This window comes from Typopeltis vanoorti, chromosome 13, assembly GCF_054136105.1.
Source record: "Typopeltis vanoorti isolate ZY-2024b chromosome 13, IOZ_Tvanoo_1.0, whole genome shotgun sequence".
NCBI lineage: Eukaryota > Metazoa > Arthropoda > Arachnida > Uropygi > Thelyphonidae > Typopeltis > Typopeltis vanoorti.
The window spans coordinates 63,667,462-63,687,027 of NC_143561.1; the positions used below are offsets into that span (position 1 = coordinate 63,667,462).

Sequence of the window (19,566 nt, forward strand, 5' to 3'; positions counted from 1 at the left end):
ATGCTCAAAAAGCTATTTGCTGAAATGTTGTATGTCATGCAAAATCAAGTCATATGTTCAATGAAAATTTAACTCATCATACCAATCTGCCTATCACTCTCACCAGGATCAGTGTTCTTACAGTTGAGATAACTTATCCTCCTAGGAAACTGCTTAAGCTGCTTAGTGAGTTATGATGGCCCTGACTCTCACTATAACAAACACCATTCAAACTCACTCACTGCCACAAAAACCAAAATATTCTACCTAAAGCCCAAACAATTGCATCAGCAAACTATGAACTATAACAAACTAGTTTTGTGATGCCCATAATGTTGTTACAGTAAGTCCACTGTGGTAAATATATCAAGCAGCTGGATAATGAGCTTAAAAACTGACAATATTGAAAAATAAGTCTGTCATGATGCTCAAGAACTTCAGATATCCATTTCCTCGAGAGGTAGTTGTGTAGTAAATTACATTTTCAAGCCACCTCATAGCTCCAACATAAGCTCTCTTTTTTTTTTCTTAATTAGTATGTGTAAGGAGGAGAGAGAGAGAGAGAGGCATAAATTTAGTATGCTGAGCAGCACATGGAGGGATTACACTGAACTTGTTCACTGCCATAAATAACTAAAAATTATACATTCCAAACTGTCATTTCAAATACTAGCATAATTTTTTGGAACCATATAAGTGACAAATGAATTCCTGTTGGAGGTTTAATGGAATAATTATCAGCACTGAGAAAGGATTAAAAATAATTTTAATACTTCCAATATTTCGTCTCTGTCACAGAGACATCTTCAGGGATTACCAAAAACTTTTTGTAACAACACACACACAAAAGCAATACAGTAGTGAGTGAAACCGTATTTGCTTAAATTAGGTTGATTCCTGAGTGCAGATGCAGATTCAAAAAACAGTCTTTCTCTTTTGAATTTACTATGGTGGAGCATGGTCGTTTTTTTTCCAGGAGACCCTGTGGATAGTATCCAAAGCATGGTCTGCAAGGTCAGATTGATCATAATTGATTGCAGATGTAAGATCTGTGTTCTTCTAACCAGGATGGATGCTGACCTGCCTGTCTGTCCAAAGTAAGCCAGTTTACAGGCACAAGGTACTCTATACACTCCAGGCACTGAGAAAGGAGGGAGCTGGTCTTTGGTGGAATGGATAAGGGTAGCAAGTTTAAGGTAGTGCTTAAAAGCTGTATGGAGGTTGTACTTTTTTAATGATCTGGCTATTTTTTCTGATGTACCATGGATGTAAGGTATGGTGATGGATTTTCTGTAGTCCTGAACAGGTGGAAGGGGAATTCGGAAGGATTTGATTATTTTTTTAATCCTGTAGTCATTATAGCCATTGGAAAGGAAGGTGTTGTGTATGTGTGTGAGTTCAGTTGAAAGAGCAGTTTCACTGGAACAAAGATTGTGGGCTCTATTGGTTAGAGTTTTAATAATGCCTCTCTCACTACCACCACCCCTTCTGAGAGGGGGTGGTGGTAGTGAGAGAGTTTGTGAATGTATCTGCCTGTATGAGTAGGTTTTCTATATACCAAGAAAGAAAGGTTTACCATTAGGAAGACATGTTACTAAGGTGTCCAGGAAGGGCAAACTATTGTTATTTTCCTTTTCCATCATAAACTGGATTCTTGGATGTAGACTATTGAGGTGACTGAGGAAGGAATCTAATGTGTCTGGGCATGAGGCCAAACAGAGAACACATCATCTACATATCTTAGCCAGATATAAGTTTTTAGAGAGGAAGAGTCAATGGCTCGTTTTTTTAAATTTTCCATGTAAAAATTGGCAAGAGGGGGTGAGAGAGGGGAACCCATAGCAGTTCCATCCATCTGTTTGTAGATTTTGTTCTTTCAAGAAAAATAACCAGAGTTGATGGCAAAGGAAAAGAGATCTAAGATATCACAAGGAAAAACGTTTTTTAAGAGTGTTAAGGTGTCAGTTATGGGAATATTGGTAAACAATGAGATGATGTCAAAGCTGACCAATATGTCTGTACTATTTAAAGTATGATTTTCAATTAAGTTTTTAAAGTGGGTAGAGTTTTTTACATAAGATGTGGTAACACCAGTGAGGGAGGTCAAAGAGTTAGCTAGTTGCTATGACAATTAGCAATGTACATTGGTGGCATCTACTATAGGTCTTAGGGGAGAATTAGGTTTATGGATTTTAGGTAAACCGTATATACGGGGGATGGGGGGGGGACGAGAACCGAATGGTTTGAGTTTTTTTGTAATGTCAAGAGGCCAGGAGGACACTGTTTAAGAAGTTTTTTTTTAAATTTTTTAAAAGGGCACTAACAGCATCTTCGCCGAGTCGTTTTGACAATAGGTTGACTACAGTATGGAGCGGTTGAACTTAAGGTGGCGGTTTAGATTTACAGAGGTTATTAAACTTTTTGATGTGCTTATTTTTTATTATTTGGAATTCTTTCTGAGAAGAAGCTTCTGATATGCCAAAGAGAATGGACCAAAGTTCAGGATTGAGTATAGCGGAGAGCTCTGATTGTAACGAGCCAACGGCGCCATTTGTCGTAGTGAGGCTGGCATGAGTTGCGGTAATCTGTTCTCATAATAGTGCCAGACTAACACGTTTGTATATCGGGAGGGCTTCATTTGATGTAAATTTGATTTAAAGTCTAACACAGTTAGGAATAACTCTTGAGTCCCGACATCTTTTTAAAAAGGCCAGCCAACAATAACAATAGTTTACCCTTCCTGGAAACCTTACTAACACACCTTCCTAATGGTAACCTTTCTTTCTCAGTATATAGAAAACCCACTCATACAGGCAGATACATTCACAAACTTTCCGACCACCACTCCTCTCAGCATTATGGCATTATTAAAACTCTAACCAATAGAGCCCACAATCTTTGTTCCAGTGAAACTTCCCTTTCAACTGAACTCACACACAACACCTTCCTTTCCAATGGCTATAATGATTACAGGATTAAAAAAATAATCAAATCCTTCTGAATTCCCCGACCACCTGTTCAGGACTACAGAAATGCCATCACCATACCTTACATCCGTGGTACATCAGAAAAAATAGCCAGATCACTAAAAAAGTACAACTCCATACAGCTTTTAAGTCCTACCATAAACTTGCAGCCCTTATCCATTACACTAAAGACCAGCTCCTCTCTCAGTGCCTGGAGTATATGGTGTACCTTGTGCCTGTAAACTGGCTTACTTCGGACAGGTCAGCATCCATCCGGTTAGAAGAACACAGATTTTACATCTGCAATCACGATTATGGTCAATCTGGCCTTGCAGATCATGTTTTGGATACTACCCACAGGATCTCCTGGAAAAAAAAAACGACCATGCTCCACCATAGTAAATTCAAAAGAGAAAGACTGTTTTTTTGAATTTGCATCTGCACTCAAGAATCAACTTAATTTAGACAAATACGGCTGCATTAAACTTCCCAAAATTTGGGAATCATTAATTATTAGAGATCCCTCTTTACGTCTTAGGCCAGCTGCAAATGCCCATAGAGGGCACACCACCTAGATGGGACTTTAGTTTCACTCACTACTGTATTGCTTTTGTGTGTGTGTGTATTGTTACAAAAAGTTGTTTGTAATCCCTGAAGATGTCTCTGTGAAAGAGACAAAATATTGGAAGTATTAAAATTATTTTTAATCCTTTCTCAGTGCTGATAATTATTCCATTAAACCTCCAACATGAATTCTGCACAGCACTTAAGCCTCAACACACGGACAAATGAATTCCAAAACATTAAAAGCAAAATCTCATATAATACAAACTTCAAAGTACAATACACGAGGTGTGGCTATTAAATAACAAGACTAGTTGCAAAAATGTGGTTTATTATTACAATTGTACAACTTAATTGTTATCCCCTTCAACATACTCTCCTCCTCTGTCTATACACCGTTGCATAGAAATTTTCCATTGTTGGAAGCAGTGCTTCAAGTCATCAGGTGTTATCTGCTTCAGTAGCCCTGCCATTTTCTCCTTTACGAGCAATGCCGATTGTTTTTTTGATCTCAATGGCTTAGTAATGGTTGAATGGGTACCACAGGTCAGACATTTAACCAACATTATTATCTTGAGGTTCTGGCCAAGCTGAGAGAACAAATGAGGAAAAAGAGACCCAATCTGTGGAAGAACAACACTTGGATTCTCCATCAAGACAACGCTCCAGCCCACAGTGCACTGTCTGTAAAGCAGTATCTGGCTGATAAGAAGATCCCAGTATTGGACCATCCACCTTACTTGCCAAACTTAGCTCCACGTGACTTTTACCTTTTTTCGAAAGTTGAAATCCGCATTGAAGGGCACCCAAATTTCAGTCAGTGGATGAAGTAAAGGAGAAAACTAAAGCATTACTGAAGCAGATAACACCCGATGACTTGCAGCACTGCTTCCAACAATGGAAGATTCGTATGCAACGGTGTATAGATAGAGAAGGGGGAGTATGTTGAAAGGGGGATAACAATTAAGTTGTAGAATTGTAATAATAAACCACATTTTTGGTGTAATAATAAACCAGTCTCATTATTTAATATCCACACCTCGTATAAACAATTGTGTAGTGTAATTCTTGAGCTACTAACTCAAGAATTACACTACACAATGTCATGCAGTACCATGATTTGACAGATAACACAATTTCAAAGTACAGTATCACTAACAGACTTGCTTTATAATTATTTTAATTATACTTACTTTTAATAATATTTAATTGATGAAATTGACTTTCATCGTTGATCTGAAAAAAGTTTGGTCAACGAAAGGGAGGAGGAGGAGGGCATGTGGTGATAGCAACAGAGGAAACACTCCAGATGCTTCTTGCTTGGAAAGCAATTTTAGATTCTAGCAAAACACTTGAAGGTGACTATCCCATATACCACTCTATTTATTAATAAATGAATCCAAGGATTTATTTAAAATGATAAAAACAAACATTTTTCAGGGAATTTAAGCATTTATATTTCCAAAGTTATTACAAAAGCTAAATTTTATGAAAGCAGTTGAATATTTTGTCATAATTAGATACACTATAATCTGAGTAAACACTGAATATTCTACAATATCATGACAACTGCTTAATTATCATCATTTATAATTATACTAAAAAAAATAAATATTTGAGATCAATATAATGTGTATGGTTCCAATCGTTATTGAATTTGATTAGCTTGGTTGCTCCACTGCTTCTATTCACTATTTGCCCTGAAAGCAATCAAGATAGGCAATTAGACTATAAATAAATAAATAACAAAGAAAGTGAAAGAAATTACATAAAATTATACATATCTAACAATTTCAAAGAAATCTTATATCGATATATAAGATTTCTTTGAATTTTTTTTTTTTTTTTTGGATTTTGCAAAGGCATTTTAACAGGATGCCACATGATAAGCTTATATTTAAGTTGCAGCACATGGGTTTAGTATGTCGGGTTAGTCAACTGGATTCAGGATTGGCTGTCTGATAGGTAACAGAGAGTTGCATATGGTGGGACAATATCAAGGAAGCAGAAGGTTACAAGTGGGATTCTACAGGGTTCAGTACTGGGACATGTATTGTTTAACCTTTATATCAATGACATTATCAATGGATTGCAAGGTTGTTTGTAGATGATGTGAAGCTGCGAAGGGTTATTAGTAATAGTGCAGATGTGGCAGCCATGCAAGAGGATTTGAATAAACTAGACAGATGGGAAAATGAATGGGGGTGTCGTTTAATGCAGCAAAATGAAGTCTTGAAGTTTGGGGAATACAATGGAATGATAACTATTTTATTTCTGCAGCGTCCTTCTCATTATTGCAGCAATCCTCAATGTTATCTTCACCACCTTTGCAATATGCCCCCTGAATTTCAGGTTTCTATCAATCATCAACCCCAGATCTCTTATCTCCCCTACTTCCTCTAATATAGCTCCTCCAATAGAGTATGCATCGTCCCATTGATGTGTCCGAAACCTCAAGACCTTACATTTTGCTGCATTAAACTGCACCCCCAGTCATTTTCCCATCTGTCTAGCTTATTCAAATCCTCTTGCAGGGCTACCGCATCTGCACTATTACTAATAACCCTTCCCAGCTTCACATCATCCACAAACAACTGAATATCCCCTGCAATCCACTGATAATGTTATTGATATAAAGGTTAAACAGTATAGGTCCCAGTACTGAACCCTGTGGGACCCCACTTGTAACCCTCTGCCTCCTTGAAATTGCCCCACCATACACAACTCTCTGATACCTATCAGACAGCCAATCCTGAATCCTTAAGTTGCAGCCATGTGCTGCAACTTAAATATCAGTTTATCATCCAGCACCCTGTCAAATGCCTTCACTAAGTCCAAGAAAATGGCAGTATATGCTTTTCCCTCATCTACTGCTCTTGTAACTTTATTATGAAAGGCTAGCATATTACTAAAACAAGAGTGCCCCTTAGCAAATCCATGTTGACTCTCACAGATAACATTACCCTCATCTGCCCAATGCTGTATATGGTCACTCACTAATTTCTCCAAGATCTTAATAACTACTGATGAGACAAAAACTGGCCTATAATTAGACACTTCCAGTCTGCTACCACCCTTATACAATGGCACTATCTTACCTTCCTTCCATTTCCTGGGCACCTTTCCTGTAGCCAGACTTTCATTGAAAAGCCAGGTCAAAGAAGCTGTCAGTTCTTTAGCACATTCTCTCAAATCTCACACTCTACTTCTTCTGCACCTCTAAACCTTGAACCTGCCCTATCTCTCTAGTATTTAAATTTACTCTGCCAGGATGAAATACTCCGATAAAATGTTCATCGAACAATTTCACTATGTCCTCTAGACCAGGCACACTATTACCATTTTTATCCCACAATGTCATTCTTCCACAATATATAATTTATGACTTATCCGCCCTTCAAAAAACAATGACCCTTCAGTTAGGATCTATGCACATCAATGAACTCTGTTGAACACCACGCAATAGTACCTCGATCGTCCGAACTCGCTGTTGTGATAACTGAAGGGTCAGATAAATGGCAGAATATATATATATATATATAATATATATATTCTGATAACTGAAAGGTTGCATAAAAGGCAGATTACTGTATTTATACATTCATGACACATACACATGTGTGTGTGTGTACATACATACACAGGGTGTCTGGGCTAGAGGTATCCAAAAATAAAGTACTCTCTCTCACGTATCCACGGAGGATAGGTTTAATGACACCCCGCAGACACCTGAAACCATGGATAGTACCAAACCCTATATATATATATACTATGTTTTTTCCTATACATATATACCTATGATAAAGTTTAATTTATAAATTAGGCACAGTAAGAGATTAACAACAATAACTAATAATAAAATGGAACAGTTATAACAACATACTGTAATAAAAGTTATTTGAATGTGAATGCAATCTTAGCAAATGTTTATTATTATTATTTATTTATTATTTTATGAAGTCAAGAACTTTCATCTTTTTCACTTAAAAGGAAGGACTTTATGGCATATCCGAATTGCCAGCATCACTACTCTAATGCTTTAGGGCCATTATTAAATAAAATAAGGATTACTTCAACACAAGCATTGTGATACCAAGACAGTAACCGAGAACTACTCAGAACGCTGAACAATTTTATGTGGGCAATGCAAAATTACATAGGCAAAGTGGATATTAGATCCAACATTATTTCAAAGCCGAATATTTGTAGAAACAACTATGGAAGTTTTGTAAGTTGACCTGAGAGCTTACGAGAATACAATCCTTGGCATCCCTGAGTTGCTGTAGCTACCTAAGTCAAGTAGTGCAAGAAGGCAACTCAAGGATGCCAAGGATTGTGTTCTTGTAAGCTCTCAGGTCAACTTACAAAACTTCCATAGTTGTTTCTACAAATATTCAGCTTTGAAATAATGTTGGATCTAATATCCACTTTGCTGATGTACTTATAAATTATTTATTTCTGGAATTTGCCATTTAATATTTTTGGACTGGGGTTGACCATGGATAACTGAAACTGCAGATAAGGGGGGGCACTTATGGTATACACATATATCTCAGCATCTATCAGGTTTATTAAAACAAACTTTTAACAATGTAAAATAACAAATATGTATAATTACAAAAATTAAAATTTTTCTTATTATTATACAGAGTAACTCACCAAGTTTTTATAAAGGTTAAAAAAAGTTTCAATGTGGACACCTTATGTAGCTCAACAGATGTCAAAAGGATACTCAAGCTCCTGTCAAATGTTTTCCAGAATCTGAGGAGTTATTAGAGTAACTGCTGCAATGATATGCTGTTTCAAATGTCCAAATCTTGGATACACTCTTTAATAAAGCCCCATGCAAAAAAAAATCCAGTGAAGTCATATCTGGAGATCTTAGGCAGCCAGGCCTCCTCTTCCAATCCAACATTCAGGAAATTCTCATTCAAAAATGTAGTAACATCTTAATGCTGTAGAACAGCAATGATCTGCAGCATGTCAAGGTAAGTGTGTCCTGTCACTGTGGGCTCTATGAAAAAAAAATGGACTGATGATCATTTTTGTGCACTCTTAACAATTGACTTTTGGTGTGTCGCTTTCATTTTTGATCACTTGTGAGGAACTATCATTTGGGACTATGTCAAATGCAGCAGTTGTGTCTGTTAACTTTCCCACAAATGTGAAAGATTGATTCATCACTGAATAACAACAGATCAAGATAACTGGGATTGTCATTGATATTACTGATAATCTCAGCAATGAAATCAGTTCTCAAGCAGTGATCATCTGGCTGAAGGTATTGAAGAAGTCAAAATTTGTATGTAAACAAATGATGTTTGTGAACAATGTCGTGAACTGTTGAATGAAGAATCTGCACTTAATTACTAGCCTGATTAATTAACTTATGTTGGCTCCTAGAGAATGATGCATGCACCTGATCCATAGTCACAAGCATTTTTGGGTGTTTCCTAGCTCATGAAACCAAACTTCCTGTCTCTTTTAGAGTCTCATCAATCCCACTGAAGAATGGATTTTGATATGGGAGGATTCACATTTCATTCGCATTGTGCACACTGCTGAACATGTGTAACTGATTTAAATTCAACTAATCAAAGCACACACTGCACCTTCCACTGTGGCATCCACAACTACACATGCGCACTAGCAACGTTGAAAGTGTGACAAAACAAATCTTGAAAAGATTTCCTATCAACTGAGCTTTAGCTTGAGAAAATATATTATTATTATTAGGGGCAATTCCAAAAAAGTCCTTAGACTCATAGAGGGAGAATTATCCAACATTTGTGCAGTATCTATCATACTTTGCTTTGAACACATTCAGTCATGGCACCCACAACAGTCTCTGGCAACCTATTCCACTCATTCTCTACTCTCTCCAAGTAAAAATTGTAGTGCTAACTATGCTCTTACTCAGTTTCCATGGATGGCACCTAGTTCTCTCACTAACACACCTGTTTTGAAAACTTTCCTCTGAATTAATCCCAAATACCCTCAGTAATTTGTGTGTGTCTCAATCATATCGCCCCTTTCTGCCTATCAACTAGTTTCTGTAACCCAAAAATCAACTTGTTCTTGTAAGGTTTATTCCATAGACCTGTCTCAATCTTGGTCAGTCACTCACCTCGGGATACTCTCCACCTACTCATCACCAAGAAACCTTAGCACCCAGATCTGTGTACAGTAGTCAAGATGGGGGTCTTATGAAGGCTCAATAAAGAACAACAACAGCTTACTTGTCTCTGCTCATCAAAGTATTCTTCGATAACCAAGTGATTGAATGAGCCAGTTTAGCCACTTTTGCTATGTGTCCCCTAAACTTTAACTCCCTAACCACTAACACTCCCAAGTGTCTGGCTTCATCAATTTCCTGGAATACAGTTCCACCAATGTGGCATACAGTTAGTAATCTGTTCACCCCACAATGCATAACCTTCACTTTGCCACATTAAGCTGACATCCATTCTCCTTTTCCAAGTCTGCTAATCAATCCAAATCATCCTGCAAAATTTTGACATCATCTATATTAACTATTGCTCTACCCAACTTTCCATCATTGGCAAATAACTGAACAGTTCCTCTCAGATCCTTTCCTATATCATTAATGAGCAATTAATGATATAGGAAAATTAAACAGTAGTGGTCCAAGAACAGAACCATGTGGCACAAGTCACTTGTCACAGACATTCTTTTGGACTCTACTCCTGAATAAACTACTCTCTGATATCTTTCCATCAACCACCTTCATATCCATCTCTCACAAACTCTATATCTACACCCATGTTCTGCAGTTTACTGATTAGAATTCCATGTGGCATCCTGTCAAAGGTCTTTGCAAAGTCCAGCAGTATCACTGTAAACCCATTACCTTTATCCAACTCAGCTGTCATCGTATCAGTGGCAGCCAGTGAAGTTTTAAGTGGGGGTGCTGCTTATATAATATAATTAAAAAAAATTCTTTTTTTTCCTAATAAGTAACCAATTTATTAACAAATAAATCTACAGATTTATTTATTAATAAATTCAATACTAATTAGGAAAAAAATAATGTTTTATAGAAAGGGGGATGGTAAATCGCTTTATGTTTTAATAGCCGGGTACGAAACTCGGATTGAAATCCATAGTTTCATGCCGAAAAAACTATTGGCAGGCCCAAGTGTAAATGATCACTTGGGTAGTACAACACCAGGGCAACTCCATGCAAAGGTGGAGCAAGCTCCCTCACTAACTTTAATATTCTCTCATAATGTAAAAGCCAGCTCCTAAGAGAGATATATATATATATTGTTTTACATTATGAGAAGAGGTCATTACCCAGACCAGTTTCAACCTTTTTTGAGGTCTCATCAGTGAGTAGGCAGACCTGGAATATCAAGGTTTTAAGTGAACATGAACTTACATACCTCTACTATCGAATTGCCGAAGTGGTGTACTCCTATATTTAATGTTAATTACTAATTTAATAAGCCGAAAGGCTATTTTACTGGCGAATGTTAATAGAAAGGAGATGGTAAATCCCTTTATGTTTTAATAGCCAGGTACGAAACTCAGATTGAAATCCATAGAGTTTCATGCCGAAAAAACTATCGGCAGGTCCAAGTGTAAATGATCACTTGGGTAGTACAACACCAGGGCAACTCCATGCAAGGTTGGAGCAAGCTCCCTCACTAACTTTAATATTAAAATATTAAAACATAAAGGGATTTACCATCCCCCTTTCTATTAACATATTCACCGGTAAAATAGCCTTTTAGGCTTATTAAAAAAGAATGGTTTTTTTTTTTAAATTTTGTATAGGCAGCACCCCCCACTTAAAACATCACGGGCCGCCACTGCATCGTATTATAAAATGTGAGCAAGTGACTAAGGCATGACCTACCCTTCACAAAACCATGCTTCCTCCCCCCCCCCAACAGTATCCTATTTCCATCTATTCATTCCTGTATTTTGTTCTTGACCAACTTTTTCAATACTTGTGACAACTTCTGATATGCTCATTGGTCGGTAATTTGCTACATCGGTCTTGGAGCCTCCTTTATGCAATGGAACTATTTCCTCCCTCTCCCCTCCCCCTCAGGACTAACCCAGTTTAATCTGTTCAGAGCTGAGACAGATTAAACAATACAGTCAAGGGCACTGACAATTCCCTTGCCGCTTCATGTAAAACTCAAGCTGGTATACATCCAATCGCACAGCTGTATTCACATTAAGGTTCTGTAATATGCTATGCTGTTCCATTTCATTTATCCCAGTTCCAGTATAAGCCTTTGGATCACTCATTCCTGCAATATCACCACCTGGATGATATACTCTTGAATATAGTGGTTCTCGCATTATAAGCCATATTTTTGGATACCTCTAGCCCGATACCCTGTCTACATATATATATATATACATATATCCATAATAATAACACAATATTTAAACCCAGGCTGGAGAGCAGCAATCTCATCGACTCTGCCATCAGGCAACATGTTGCAGCATAATGCAGTCATGATTGAATGCTTATTACAAGTTGAGAAAGGAAACCACATTCACAATAGATGAAAAACAAGAATAAGTGTTCAATGAAAACTGAGAAACTGGCATTATCACACACACACAGAAAATAGGTAATGTGAAAGCACATCACCTGTTATGAAAATTTTTCTTAGTTACTAATTATAGCTTCTACTACTCTAGATTATCCACAGATATCTTAGTCCCATCATCTATCAGAGGACCTGTGCTGTGGAAAGATTTGGTGAAACTGTTGCTTTTGACATTTCTAGGACATATGATCAAGTCTGGCATAAGATGCCTCAACAAAATTGGCACAATTCTGTAACTAATTTCTCTCAGGTCATTCAGTGTATCTCATTGTGGACCATTTCCTCTCTCAGATTTCTCCAATTACGAAGAGTATTATTCTAGGGCGCTGGCTCTGTTTTTCTCTCAGTTTCTCATCTTACAGACTTCAAAACCGTGTTCATAGTTTGTTGATGAAAGTGCATGTCTTCATCTTACTTTATTTGATAAACCTTTCAGTATCCATGCAAATACCTTAAACGCTTTTCTTCATACCATGCTTTAACCTAGATGACAGCTTAGGAGCCTTTAGTTCTACCAAAACATACTTAAGCGTTTTTTATTCCATAAAAAAAAGTCTTGATTTACCTTTACCTTCTCCTTACCTTTGATAACATCCACTTTGCCAGTCAAAACAAGATCAGATCTCCTTTGTTTTTTTTTTTTTTGGCTGATATCTTCTTCTAGAACAAACATTCATGTCCTAAGTACAATCATATAGTTTCCTAGGACATGAATGTTTGTTCTAGAAGAAGAAGATATCAGCCAAAAGATATTATCCAAGCAAACTAGTTTTCTACACTCAATCAGGCAATTTTCACCTTACAACTCTGTAAATTCAAAAGCTGTCTTTTAAATTAAAGATGTGCCAAGAAATTATATTCTTGTTTAATCCTTTATCCAAGTGTAAGCAAAGAAAGTTTGCATGTGAAGTATCTTCACGACTAGGCTACTTATATATATATAAAGGCTAACAAGTAGTTCATTTTAATTGCCTTAGTATCCTGTAATGAAAAGCACACATCCCTTCAGGTGTGTATAATGCTATGTATTATACAAACAAAATCTTCAAAATTTTCAAGCAAATCTGTCTATGCTGTCTCTCACACTTAAGTTGAGGTACCAAAACCTTCTAAAAATTCTTGGAACAGCCCAGAAGAAGTCAGTTCACTCATTGACTCACGATTCCATCTCTACTTGCATTGTTTCAAACAGCATTCTTGTGAAAGTAACAGTATCCCCTTATCCATTTACACTGCCATAATGTGCTATAGTTTCTGAAACCTCTTGAAACACTCTCTTTTGTAATTTGATGCTAATAATAAGCTTTGTGATGCTTGATCAACAACAACAAAAAAAAAAATTGTGTATTTCTAAGACTTTTGTGGTTAGGATACAATTCAGCTGGTATCCAGTACAAAGACCACATTTAAAGTTGTGACCATTAAAACTGCTTTATTATCTTTCATGTACAGGAATAACAATAAACTGATCAGGATGAAAAAGAGAGATAAAATAAAAGGTATTAGATAATTTAAAAAAAAGAAAAAAAGAAAGAGAAATTTATTAGATACTCAGTTATTGGAAAAGGAATCTGTGGTTAAATAGCACAACACTGAATGCATGAATATTATTCAAGCCCATGTACTCAGTGTTGTGTTCAAAATAACAATACTTCATAAGTACTTCATATATAATGTGCCTCATATCTGAGATTTGCACACTCAATATTTTTGATGAACAAGGACCAGACTTCGAGCGAGATAATACCTTGATCTCTGTTACATTGTGTTGAGTTACAGAACATTTCAGAAGCTTCTTTGAATTTCCTAACAATTTTTTTTTTTAAATCTTCGATGTATTCTGGCATATGGATTTTTCTCTGGAACAGTTGTTTGTCCTATATATGCCACATAAACAGATTTTGCAGATCCCTCTTTCTTTTAAGAGAAGGATGGAGAGGTTTTAGAGTATGTAAAAATCATGAAACCTCACACAGAGGAGTGAAGGCTATTTTTATTTCTTGTCTGCATATCTTTTATATTTTGTTAGTTACATATTGGATACAGGAAAGGTTATTATTATTATTACAAAGAAAAGTAACGACGCACATCAAGGTAAGCCGCTTCCGGATCCTAAAATTATAGATAACTTTGATTCATTTAAACTCATGTGAAAGACTTATTAAATGCACACATGGAACAAATTAACAAAAAATTCGAGGAGTATGAACATTACATGCAGTTCAATAACGAGACCTCTGAAGAAATGTTAGGAACCGTGCGAGAAATAAAGACGAAATTAACGGTAGCGATAGAAACACTCCAACGCGAAAATCAAGAATTGCGGAAAGAAGTAAACACACTCAAGTGTCAAATGGAACACATGCTACAAAAAGAAAGGAAAAAAGAACTTCAAATTGAGGGAATAACGAAAGAAAATACAGAAGACTTAAGCAACATAATGCAACTGATCGGCAGCAAAATTGGAATTCAAATCGCAACCACAGATATCACCTATATCAACCGAGGCCCACAAAAAAATAAAGAGAGACCGCCACCAATCATTGCTCGATTTACCAAGAGAAATCTGAGAGACTCCATTCTTACAGCAAGCAAGAAAACAAGGCCGACAACAACGATCCTAACTGATACTCCCAACACCAATCTATATAACGGAACACTGGACTCCATACTACAAAAATCTTCTATACCAAGCAAGGAAGACAAAAACAGAGAAAAACTACAAGTTCCCGTGGACAAAGAATTCCCAGATATTTTTGAGAAAGAATGAAAACCACTCGAGTATACATAATTACAAGTGAATCCGACTTACACAGCCTACCAATATAAAAAACTAACTCTTTACATCCTTAAGAATAAGATTAGAACTCATTTAAAAACTATATAATGGATAATGGAGATCTCAAACATAGGCGAACATATCCAGTCAGATAACATTAACTTCAAGGTCTTTGACTCTTTGAAGAAATGGTCAGACAACATTTCCACCAACTTCACAATTATACACACAAACATAAGAAGTATAAAAAAAACACTGGCTTACACTGATAACACAGCTCAATTATACCATGATAAACATAGATGCGCTAATACTGACCGAAGTTGCAATAAACGACACAGAAATTTACGCATACAACATAAATAATTATCAAACCTACAACTTATGCAGACCAAGAAAAAGAGGAGGTGGTATTGTGGCATTTATCAAAGAAAAATACAATGTGACAGAAAAACAAACTCACTTTGAACATGCGGAAACACTAATTTTGGAACTCACAAATAGCCACAATAGTATCAAATACACAATAAACACAATATACAGACCCCCGGATAATAATCCACTCAGTTTTCTTCACGAGCTAGAAACATGGTTAAGCGGCATCGAACTGCGTACAACACACAGGCTCATCCTAATAGGAGACATTAACATAAATACTCTTGACCACGCTTCTTCAACCACTAACACATATCTTGATATACTAAGTCAGTACAACATAAACCCTACCATTAACTCCCCAACAAGAGAAGAAATACTCAATAACTCACTAACACAATCATGCATTGATCATATCAATATACGGGCTCCCATCCATATATATACATCATCAGTAATTAACGTAAAAATTGCCGATCACTACTTTGTCTCAACTTCGTTTTATTACGTTTCCTACTCCCCCCCCTCCCACCACCACTACAGAAGTCGACAAAACTCGATCATACTAAAGAGCATTGTCGAAAGTAAAAAATGCAGACTGGAACTCCCTACTTAAAATAAATGATCCTGTAACATTATACGAGAATTTTCAACTAAAGTTCACAGAAATATACAAAAAAGCAACAAAACCTACACAAACGAGGCGACAAACAGACAACAATCCATGGATAAATGACGACATACTATTACTAAAAAAGAAAATCTATGGAAAAAACTTAAAAAGTCACCCAGTAACACACATTTACAAACCTTATACAAAAACACAAGAAATAAACTAACAACAAAAATTTGTAGGGCAAAAAGACGCTACTACTTCCAAAAATTCATGGAATATCACGATAACATTAAGCAAACATGGGCTACACTCAACGAATTAGTAACCCGAAAAAAGGAAACTTCAGCACAAGATTTTATTGCAAAAAAAAAGCTTCGGTCAGGACACAAACCAAGAGGAACTAGCAGACTCATTCAACCATGCTTTCACAAACAACATCACACAACTCAAAAAAGACAAACTACCAACACAAAGTCAACAACAAACGATGTATTTCCCCCCCCCCCATAACAAAACAGGAACTAAAAGAAGCACTCCTAACACTAAAACCAAAGACCACTCCAGGAATAGACAAAATAAGACTCACAGACCTTATAACACACCTTGAACAAATAAATCCAATACTTTTGAAACTCGTGAACATAATATTCAACACAGGCATTATTCCACAACAACTAAAAACTGCAGTAATTACGCCAATATACAAACACGGCAAAAGAAACGATACTCAGAACTACAGACCAATAGCTACACTACCAGTCATCTCAAAAATTCTAGGAAAAATAACACACACCAGACTACAGAACTATTTACAGAAGTACAACATCATCTCACAAAACCAATATGGCTTTCAGAAAACAAAAAGCACCATTACTTTATTAGAAGACATTGCCGACACAATAAACAAAGCTCTCGACAAAAACAAGTACGCCGTCCTTATACTGCTGGACCTAACCAAAGCATTTGACACACTTGAACATGACATACTACTCACCAAACTATACTCAATAGGTATAAGAGGAACACTGCATACATGGTTCAAGAACTACCTCTCAAACAAACAGAACACAAGTAACAAAAATAGGTACATGTCACAGTCGGAGTATACAAGTAAAACACGGTGTACCTCAAGGTGCCATATTATCACCCACTCTATTCAACATATACATTAACGATGTTCATAACATATCCATAAGAAGTCAAATATTTCAATACGCAGATGACACTGCACTACTAGCAATCCACATAGACATTAACACAGCTCTCTGCAAAGTACAACAAGACCTAAACGAAATCACAACATACTTCCACCAAAACGCAATTCTAATCAACGGGCACCAAAACACAGATGTTGATAATACACAACCCAAGAATCACATGCCCCGCATCACTATCGATACATTGTCACACATACCGCTGCATTAACAACAAAAATACCTGCCAATGTTCCGAAATCAAACCTGTAACACACGCAAAATACCTCGGTCTCTGTATAGATTCCCACCTTAAATGGACAAAACATATAGAATACCTACACACCAAACTCCGGATCATCGCAGCAAAACTCTTCCAAGTTAAAGACATTATTCCACCCAACATAAAAAAACTCCTATATCACGGTATCTGCGAATCCCTACTCAGATACGGAATAACAGTCTATAAAAATACATCAAACAGCCACCTAACAAAATTAGAAACACTACACAGGAAAATCGTGTCAACAGTGATCTGGACACCTTACACGCTACAACCAATATCCGACAAGCACATGGCGATACACAGAATTCTGAGCATTAAAAACCTGAAACACTACATGACATTAACAAGGAATTACTTCAACATCACTTATCGAAACAACAGAGACACATATCATATAACACGACCTACAACAACCCTCTACATCCCCACACCCTTCAACAACTCATACGGTTCTTTTGTAAGATCACATCAGATACCGAAGCAACTCAACAACCTACCAAGAAAGTTAAAACACGTAGATAACTACAGAACATTAAAAAATGAACTCTGGAAAATATACCAACAAAGTTAAGAAACTATTAACACTAATATACACGTCACAAATCACTAGCATCCAATGCCTACATCCCATACATAAACAGTAGCAACAACACAAATAGTGAAGGCTAAATCCCACTCTCTTCATAAAAGCTAATCGAAGCTTCGGAGTAGGTGGGATTAACTTGCCTCACTCATCTACAAGCTAGCCTTATAAGCAAATGCAGAAATTTGTATGTATAATCCTTCTTTCTCAAACTTAAAAAAAAATAAAATAAAATAAAAATAAAATAAAAAAATAAAAAATTATACTAAAAATTCTGTATAATCTTCATTGTTAAAGAAGAACATGTGTTGTAAATACATAATATAAAGGCAAAAAAGTATTATTAAAAATTTTAATTGAAATCCAATGTAGGAATTGCAGCACTTAGTGGTGAACTCTAAAATTATAAGGTGCAATGTCACACAAGATGTTTATTGTATGTATAAATATTTTAGTAATCAATAAATATATTATATTATTAAAAAAAAAAAAATTATTCAGGCCTCCATGGAGTCAAAAGAATCATCGTGGGAGGTCCTTCCTAAGAACATAAAGTCTGTCAAGACTCATCGAGGGGAAGTTCCCCCTAAGAAACACAAAGTCTATCATACCACTCCTTAAACTCATTGACCGTTCTCGCCCTCACCACTCTATCAGGCAATGCATTCCACGGCTCAACCACCTTCCATGCAAAAAAACCACTCCTCACCCTCTTGCTCACAGTTTCCTTTCGTAACTTCCAGGGATGGCCTCTTGTCATCACTCCTTCCCGCTGTTCAACCAAGTGAAAGAACTCCCCAGTGTCAACCCAATAACCACCTCTCAACAGTTTAAAAGTCTCAATCATATCACCTCTCTTTCTTCTATCCGCCAAACTCTGCAGTCCACATTCCCTCAGCCGATTCTCATAACTATCCTTGTACAGTCCTGAGACCATCTTTGTCATCCGTCTTTGTAGATATCTTTTCAACAGTTAATTTATCCCCTTCAAATCCTGGGGACCAAATCTGAGAACAATAATCTAAGTGTGGTCTGATCAGAGACTTATACAACGGAATGATAACCCTTTTATCTCTGCAGGTCAGTGTCCTTCTCATAATTGCAGCAATCCTCTGTGTTACCTTCACCACCTTTGCAATATGTCCCCTAAACTTCAGGTTTCTATCAATCATCAAACCCAGATCTCTTGTCTCTCCTACTTCCTCCAGTTTAACTCCTCCCATAGAATATGCAGCGTCTCATCGATGTGTCCCAAACCTCAAGACCTTACATTTTGCTGCATTAAACTGACAACCCCATTCATTTGCCCATCTATATAGCTTATTCAAATCCTCTTGCGGGGCTACCACATCTGCACTATTACTAATAATCCTTCCCAGCTTTGCATCATCTGCAAACAACTGAATATCCCCTTGCAATCCACTGGCAATGTCATTGATATATAAAGGTTAACAATATAGGTCCTAGTACTGAGCCTTGTGGGACCCCGTATTGCTCCTGTATAATCCAGTTCTCCACTCACTGGAGTTTCCTTGGTTATCTTATCCCAAAATGGATATACACAGGATATATAGATAGAACATTCTATAATGGCCAGGGCAATTGGGACACCCACAAACACCCTCCCCCCA

At 36.7% G+C, this 19,566-nt stretch overlaps 1 protein-coding gene across 1 annotated transcript in view; it reads right to left on the reverse strand.

Moving 5' to 3' along the window:
• Window positions 1-5,027: 5,027 nt before the first annotated feature.
• The window catches only part of LOC150100223 (transmembrane protein 245), a 282,836-nt gene continuing 268,297 nt past the window's right edge, over window positions 5,028-19,566 (reverse strand). The window contains exon 14 of the transcript XR_016549228.1: window positions 5,028-5,209. The gene's annotated coding sequence lies outside the window, so the exon portion shown is untranslated. The remainder of the gene's footprint in view (window positions 5,210-19,566) is intronic.